This window comes from Gossypium arboreum, chromosome 11, assembly GCF_025698485.1.
Source record: "Gossypium arboreum isolate Shixiya-1 chromosome 11, ASM2569848v2, whole genome shotgun sequence".
Classification (NCBI taxonomy): Eukaryota; Viridiplantae; Streptophyta; class Magnoliopsida; order Malvales; family Malvaceae; genus Gossypium; species Gossypium arboreum.
In genome coordinates, this window is record NC_069080.1 from 17790627 (window position 1) to 17798914 (window position 8288).

The 8288-nt window shown below is 35.5% G+C and overlaps 1 long non-coding RNA gene across 1 annotated transcript; it reads left to right on the plus strand.

Annotated features, from left to right (window-relative positions):
• Positions 1-331: 331 nt before the first annotated feature.
• On the plus strand, positions 332-5816 carry LOC128283510 (uncharacterized). The gene is made up of 3 exons (XR_008273873.1): positions 332-405; positions 4786-4867; positions 5559-5816. It is a non-coding gene; the product is annotated as an uncharacterized LOC128283510 (long non-coding RNA).
• The last annotated feature ends 2472 nt before the right edge of the window (positions 5817-8288 follow it).

An 8288-nucleotide genomic window follows, 5' to 3' on the forward strand; every position in this document is an offset into this window, starting at 1 on the left:
ATAATCCGAACGATCGAATAACAAGAAACGACTCAACAAGATGTCGGAGTAACTAAGAAACCAGCAGCTAGTGTTAGTAGTGTGCAAAATATTCCGAGACTTAGATGTAAAAATTGTGGTAGATTTCATATTGGTGAGTGTTGGGGAAGAGCCGGAGCTTGCTATAAATGTGGTGGAACTGATCATTTTATTCGGGAATGTCCTCAATTATTAAAAGAAGATAGAGAACAAGGGGAGAAGCAAGCAAATACTCCTCAGAAAGGTAAACGTTCAGGTCAAAGTAGTGCTACTGGGACTGTTCATTCGGGAACGAGAGATCTGCTGACCCGATCGAGACAAGAGTACCTGCACGTACATATGCTATCCGGGCAAGGGAAGAAGCTTCTGCTCCAGATGTGATAGCTGGTAATTTCTATCTTTTTGATGATTCTGTGTATGCTTTAATTGATCCTGGATCTACACATTCATATATTTGCACTGCATTAGTGTCAGAAAAGAAAATGACTGTTGAGTCCACTGATCACTAATCCACTAGGGCAAAGTGTGTTGGTTAATTTAATATGTCGGAATTGTCCACTGAAAATACAAGGCTGTGAATTCTCTGCTGATTTAATGTTGTTACCTTTCCGAGAATTTGATGTTATTCTTGGAATGGATTAGTTGATTGAACACGATGCCATAGTGAATTGTAGAGAAAAACGGATTGATTTAAAATGTCGATGGGAAATAGTTTCATTGAGTTTGGGGATAAAAAGAATGATGTCGAGGATTATTTCAATTTTCTGTTCGAAAATTGATTCGGAAAGGTAATAAAGCATTTCTAGCTTATATTCTTGATACTCGGGGTTCGAATTGAAGATGGAACAATTGTCGATTGTTAATGAGTTTCTTGATGTGTTTCGAGGAATTACCGGTTTACCCCGGATCGTGAGGTTGAATTCACAATTGATGTAATTCCTGAATGCACTCCAATATCAATAACACCGTATAGAATGGCACCGGTGAGTTAAAAGAGTTGAAGACACGATTGCAAGAGTTATTGGATAAAGGGTTCATCGAACCGAGTACATCACCTTGGGGCACTTTGTCTTATTTGTGAAAAAGAAAGATGGTTCGTTGCGATTGTGTATTGATTACGAGCGGTTGAATAAGGTAACAATTAAAAATAAATATCCATTACCTCGTATCGATGATTTGTTTGATCAACCGAAAGGTGCTGCAGTTGTTCTCAAAAATAGACCTTAGATCCGGGTATTATTAGTGAAGGTTAAAGAGTGTGATGTGCCAAAGAGCGCTTTTGAACTCGGTATGGTCACTACTGAATTTTTGGTAATGCCTTTTGGTTTAACGAATGCCCTGCTGCATTTATGGATTTAATGAATCAATTTTTCAGTCTTATTTGGATAGATTTGTGGTGGTATTTATTGATGACATATTGGTCTATTCAAAGACGAATCCGAACATGCACAAGACTTGAGAATTGTACAATGACTTTGAGAGAAAAACAGTTATATGCGAAATTTAGTAAATGTGAGTTTTGGCTTCATGAGGTTGGATTTGGGTCATATTATATCGGTGAAGGAATTCGTGTGGATCCAAGTAAAGTTTGGCGGTGGTGAATTGGAAAACACAGAAGAATGTAATCGAAGTCGCGAAGTTTTCGGGATTAGCAGGATACTATCGCCGTTTTGTAAAGAATTTTTCCATGATTGCTTCACCAATGACTCGTTTATTACGGAAGAATGTTGAGTTTATGTGGTCGATGAATGTCGTGAGCTTTGATCGATTAAAGAAAATGTTAATGAAGCTCCGGTCTTAACTCAACCGAATCGTATACCGTATGTTGTGTCTGATGATGCATCTTTAAGTGGTTTGGGTTGTGTGTTAATGCGATCGGGAAAGGTAGTGGCTTATGCTTCACGGCAATTAAAACCACATGAAAAGAATTACCCTACACATGATCTTGAGTTAGCTGCAATTGTTTTTGCCTTAAAAATTTGGAGACACTATTTATATGGTGAGAAGTGTTATATGTATACGGATCACAAAAGTTTGAAATACTTAATGACTCGAAGGAACCGAACTTAAGACAGAGACGATGGTTAGAGTTCTTTGAAAGACTATGATTTGGTTATTGACTATCATCCGGGAAAGCTAATGTAGTTCTTGATCTTATTGAGTCGAAAGTCATCCTTGTTTGCACTTCAGGCAATGAATGCTCATTTGGCTCTTAATGAAGAAGGTGTTGTATTAGTAGAATTGAAGGTAAAACCAATGTTTCTTCAACAAATTGAAGCTGCAGAATGAAGATCCAAAATTGGTCTTTGAAACGACAAATGGTTCGGGATAATTTAGATTCGAGTTCAATTATTGATGATGAAGGTATATTACGCTATCATAATAGGATTTGTGTTCCCAATAATTCGATTTAAAGAATGATATTCTTTCGAAGCACATAATAGTATGTATTCTATTCATCCGGTAGTACAAAATGTATGGTGATCTGAAAAAGACATATTGGTGGCTGGTATGAAAGAGAAATTTCGAATTTATTGCAAAATGTTTGATTTGCCACAAGTTAAAGCAGAGCATCAAGTGCCAACGGGTTTATTACAACCCATTATGATTCTCGAATGGAAGTGGGAGCATATTTCAATGGATTTTGTGTCGGATTGCTGTGACTCAGAAAGAAAGATTCGATATGGGTGATTGTTGATAGATTGACAAAGTCAGACACTTTATTCCAATCGAATAGATTTTCACTTAATAAGTTAGCGAATTGTATGTGTCGAGATTGTGAGACTACATGGAGTTCAATATCTATCATTTCGCACGGGATCCGAGGTTTACTTCAAGATTTTGGAATAAATTGCAAGAAGCCTTAGGCACAGATTGAATTTTAGTCTGACATTTCATCCTCAAACAGATGGACAATCAGAGCGAGTGATTCAAATTTTAGAAGATATGTTAAGATGTTGTATACTCGAGTTTGGTGACAGTTGGGAAAGGTATTTACTGCTGGTGAGTTTGCTTACAACAATAGCTATCGGTCTAGTATAAAATGACACCATTTGAGGCTCTTTATGGTAGAAAATGCAAGACTCCATTGTGTTGGTGCGAATTGAGTGAATCAAAAATAGTTGGGGTTGATTTGATTCGAGAAACCGAAGAGAAAGTCCGGATTATTCGAGATAGTCTAAAAGTCGCTTCAGATCGTCGAAGTCATATGCGGATTTAAAACGAAGAGACATAGAATATGCGATGGGTGATCGAGTATTTTAAAAGTTTCACCATGGAAAAGGGTGTTACGATTTGGTAAAAGGAAAATTAAGTCCGAGATTCATAGGGCCATATGAAATTGTGGAAAGGGTTGGTCTTGTGGCTTATCGTTTGGCTTTACCTCCGAACTTGAGAAGATTCACAATGTGTTTCATGTGTCTATGCTAAGGCGGTATAGGTCGATCCTTCACACGTAATTCCCCATCTGAAATTGAGCTTCAACCAGATATGACTTATTCAGAAGAACCAGTGAAAATTTTGGCTCGTGAAGTTAAGGAATTGCGGAACAAAAGAGTACCATTGGTTAAAGTATTATGGCATCGACATGGTATGGAGGAGGCAACCTGGGAAACAGAGGAGTCAATAAGATCACAATATCAAATCTATTTTCGGGTAACAAATTTCGAGGACGAAATTTTTAAAGGGGAGAGTCGAATGTACCTAATTTTCGGTGGTGTCGGAAATGGTGATTTGAGATCACTAAATTCGACAAATAAGATTGAACAAGATAGTAATTTAATATTTATGAGTCAAGTAAGAATTTAGAAGAATTTGTGAAATGGTGAAATTAGTGAATTAAAAGAATTTATTAGGTCAAACGGGTCAAAAATGAGGTATCGAGACCTCAAAGTTGAAAATCAAGCTATAAATATTTTTATAAATATTTATGGAGTGTCATTGAGTTAGTATTAAAGTTTCGTTAGAAAATTTTAACGTTTGAATGGCTAATTAATTGAAAAGGATTAAATTGAAAATAGCACAAAATTTGTTAAATTGTGAGTAAATAGGTTAAGTATTTAAAAAGATGGATTTAAAGAGCAATTAGACCCAAAGGTTAATGGCTGGACGGTTTGGGTATGAAATAAGCAAGAAAACAATGTGAACAAGGGCAAAATTGGAAATAGATAAAAGTTAATAGTTAAATAATGATGTAATTGAAAAATCTAGACATTTTCTTCATAATTTCTCAGCCAAAACGCCATAGAAGGTCTGGAGAAAGCTGGTTTTTCATATTTTTACATCATGTGAGTCTAATTCTTGCTTTTTCTTGATAATTTTTATGTTTTTATGACTTTTACAATTAGGTCCACTTGTAGAATTCATTAGTTTTTGATTTTATGGGTGAAATTGGAAGTTACCCTGGATGGATAAGGGAATTTTATGATGAATTATTATGAAATTTAAGTTCTAATTTCATATTAAGGTGGTTTTATTAAGTGATTTTGATAGGAAATGATATTTAGGACCTAATTGTGAAAAAGTTGTGAATTGAAGGTTGCTGTTGAAATTCAGAATATAAAAGGTTTTGAAATAGTCTATAGTGATAAAATAAAGTGTTAATTGAGAAAAAATTAGTTCAATTGATGGGTGAATTGAGTAGGGACTAAATTGTGAAAACTATAAATTTTGGGGTAAAAGTGTAATTTCGAAATTTGAACAGCATAAATTGTGAAGTGAAATAGAAATCAAATAAATGCTAATGAGTAGAAATATTTTATATTATAGATCAAGAATCCAAAGAAGAACGAGGAAAAGAAAAAGTTGCGGAATAGTCCCAAAATTTCAATATCTTCTACAAATTAGCCGGGTAAGTTCATATGGTTGAAATTAGATGTTTATTTGTGAATGATTGAAGTATATAATGTGTTATTATATACGAATTTGTTGTGGGATTGTGTAGATTTTGTTAATGTAAGAATAAATATGGAAATGCAAATTAGGAAAAACGCAGGATTGAGTACGTTCAGTATCGTGGACGTGTGATGAATTGATTGGATAAGACCATGGTTGTTCCATGGCAAAGTGTGAAATGTAGGTATGGTATCATCCATACTGAGTTGTGAAATGTAGGTATGGTATTATCCATACTGAAATGTGAAATGTAGGTATGGTATTATCAAATCCATCTTGAGTTAAGAAATGTAGATATGGCATTTCCCATACCGAGTTGAAAAATGTAGGTATGGTATTTCAATGAGGAAAACCATACTGAGTTGTGAATCGTGGCATTGAGCAACGACGTACTCAATTTCGTAAGTCGTTTCCTAATTTGATTATAAGAAATAAAAGAGAAGTGATCCAAATGAAATAAATTGAGTAGTTGTTACTGTTGAGCTCAACTATGTGAATTATTATAACAATGGTTGTGAATCGCAGGAAACTTTAGTAAATGTTTTGGTATTGTTTGGAAATATTATGTTTGGTAAGCATTACTTTTAACCTATGAACTTACTAAGCTTCAATAAGCTTACTTGTGTGTGTTTAATATTTTTATGTAGATTGACTTGAAGTGAAGTGGGTAGATCGGATCAACACAACAAAGCACACTATCCAGATCAATTCGGTAGCTTTTGTTTTATGTTTGAAGATTTATATGGCATGTATAGAGTTTGAATGAATTGAAGTAAAGATGTTATAAACTAGTTAACAATATTTGTACTAAAATAGTTTTCGGTAAGTAGCAGTAGTTTGACTTTGAAAAATCACTAAAAATAGTAGAAATGGAATTAAATAATGAATAAATTATGGAATCGAATCTCGATGAGTCTATTTTCATATGGAAGAAGCAAAACAGGTATATGAGCTATATTTTATGAGATGTTTAAATTTTTGTGAAACAGGGCCAGAGCAATTTCTGGATCCCCTGTTCTGACTTTGGAAATTCACCATAAATTTTACAAAGATAATTAGAAGTCATACTTTATATGTACAGATTCCTTATTGAGTCTAGTTTTATTAGAGATAAACGGCATAGTCATTGAAGCTCTGTACAGAGAGATATCTGATTCGTAATACACAAAGGTCAGAGTAGTCAAACCCTGAAATAAGGGAGATTTTAAATAATAAACTGTACTAATTGGCTTGACCAAAAATTCTAGAAAAAAATTGGTAAGTAGATATATGAGTATAAATTCAGAGAAAATTTACGGATTTGGATTTCGAGTTTTATAACTCGAGATATGAATTATTTAGCAACTATGACACAGTTGGACAGCTTGTCTGGAAAGTGTGATATAAATTGTTTGAATTTGTTTAAGTGCTCAAATAAGTTTAGTAATGCCTCGTGCTCGACTCCGGCGACGGTCTCGGGTAAAGGGGGCGTTACAGCTTTGAAATGATGAAATGGAGATTATGCTTAAGTAAAAATCATAGATATGTGATGATTGATTGGTGATATACATGTTTAAATAACATGCATGCAAGATAGGTGTATGAAAGAGTGATTTGGTAATAAATCTGCTTGGGACAGCAGCAGTAACGTGACTTTGGAAAATCACCATAAATTATGGGAGATAAATTAGAAGCTGAATAAATTATGTGATTAAAGCTTATTGAGTCTAGTTTCTAATGAAATAAACAAGAACATATTTTGAATTCTGTACAATGAGAAATTTGATTCGTAATGAAGAGTGGTCAGATTAGTCAAACAGTGAAACATGGGAAACTTTGAGAAAAATCTGGTATTGATTGGCTAAACCAAAAATTCTTAAAATTTTATGGATAGAAGATATATGAGTCTATTTTCAGGGAAAATTAACAGCACTTGATTTGGAGTTTCGTAGCTCTAGTTATAAATAATTTAGTGACTGTTGCTCAGGAAGACAGCTTGCAGTGAAATTATGATTATGTGGTAAACATTGACAAAAATTTGTTAATGAGTTGCTTATTGATTTCTTATAAGCTTACTATGATCTGTAGGTGTGGTTGGCCGAATATGGTATGAGGTTAATATGTAGTTCGTGTTTGAATAGTTAGATTAACGTGTTAGTAATCCAATTGTAGGCAGTTCGTGTGTGTGGATCTCGTCAGCATATCGTCGCAAACAGGTGTGTAACTAACACCCTCTTTCTTAGTCTGGATCGGCAAAAGCCGAAAAGCCGAAATGCCGAAAATCGGTATTTTCTAGATTTTGAGTGTGCGAATGCTCGTGAGGTAAATCGATTAATGTTTTTGGTAAGCTGCAAAATTTGGACCGCAAAGTGCATGATTTACGTGCCTCGATATTTTTGGGCTTAATGGGCCAAAATTGGAATGATGGGCCAACAGCCCAATTCAGTAAGAACCCTCGGTACGTGATTCTGTTAGTACGTGAAAAGTAGGAATATGCATGAAAAACCCTAAAAGCAGCTAAATTACTATAATACCCCTATGTATGGAAAATTACTATTATACCCTAGGTGCAAAATTACCGAAATACCCCTAGGGTTAAATTGACCTAAATGCATGTTTGACTGTTGTTATTTACTGCATGCCATGTTGTTATTATCTGATGCATGGGATTGGGATATTGACGGAGGAAGTACTGAAAGTGGCTTGTCCACGTCTTTGGAGGCTTTGCCTCAATTCTTTGATAATCGAGCGCAAAGGCGCAAGCTGTGGAGTGTTAAATTTGGGTGGGTTGAGCTATTCCCCACATGGAGTGTATGGCTGGTACGGGTGGAGTGTAGTGGTTGGTGGGTTGAGTAGTCTCCCAAATGGGCTTGCATATGTTTCTTGATGTTGCATGTATTTTGAAATGGGCCTATGGGCCATCTTATTATCTGAATAAGGGGCTAAGGCCCGCTTTATTGTAATCTGAAAAGGGCTCGCCCAGTACCACTATTACCCAAATGGGCTTGCATATGTTTCTTGATGTTGCATGTATTTTGAAATGGGCCTATGGGCCATCATCATTATCTAAATAAGGGCTAAGGCCCGGTTTATTATAATCTGAAAAGGGCTCGGCCCAAGTACCACTATTACCCAAATGGGCTTGCATATGTTTCTTGATGTTGTATGTATTTTGAAATGGGCCTATGGGCCATATTATTATCTGAATAAGGGCTAAGGCCCGTTTATTGTAATCTGAAAAGGGCTCGCCCAAGACCACTCATTACTGAATGGGCTTAGGCCCAATAGGCTTGAGTGACTTGGGCTTTGAATGGGTTTTCCTTACACACCGAGTATCCCCAAACTCACCCTTTTATTTTCATCCACGCAGAAATCCCCAACCATAGTGGGCTTGGGCG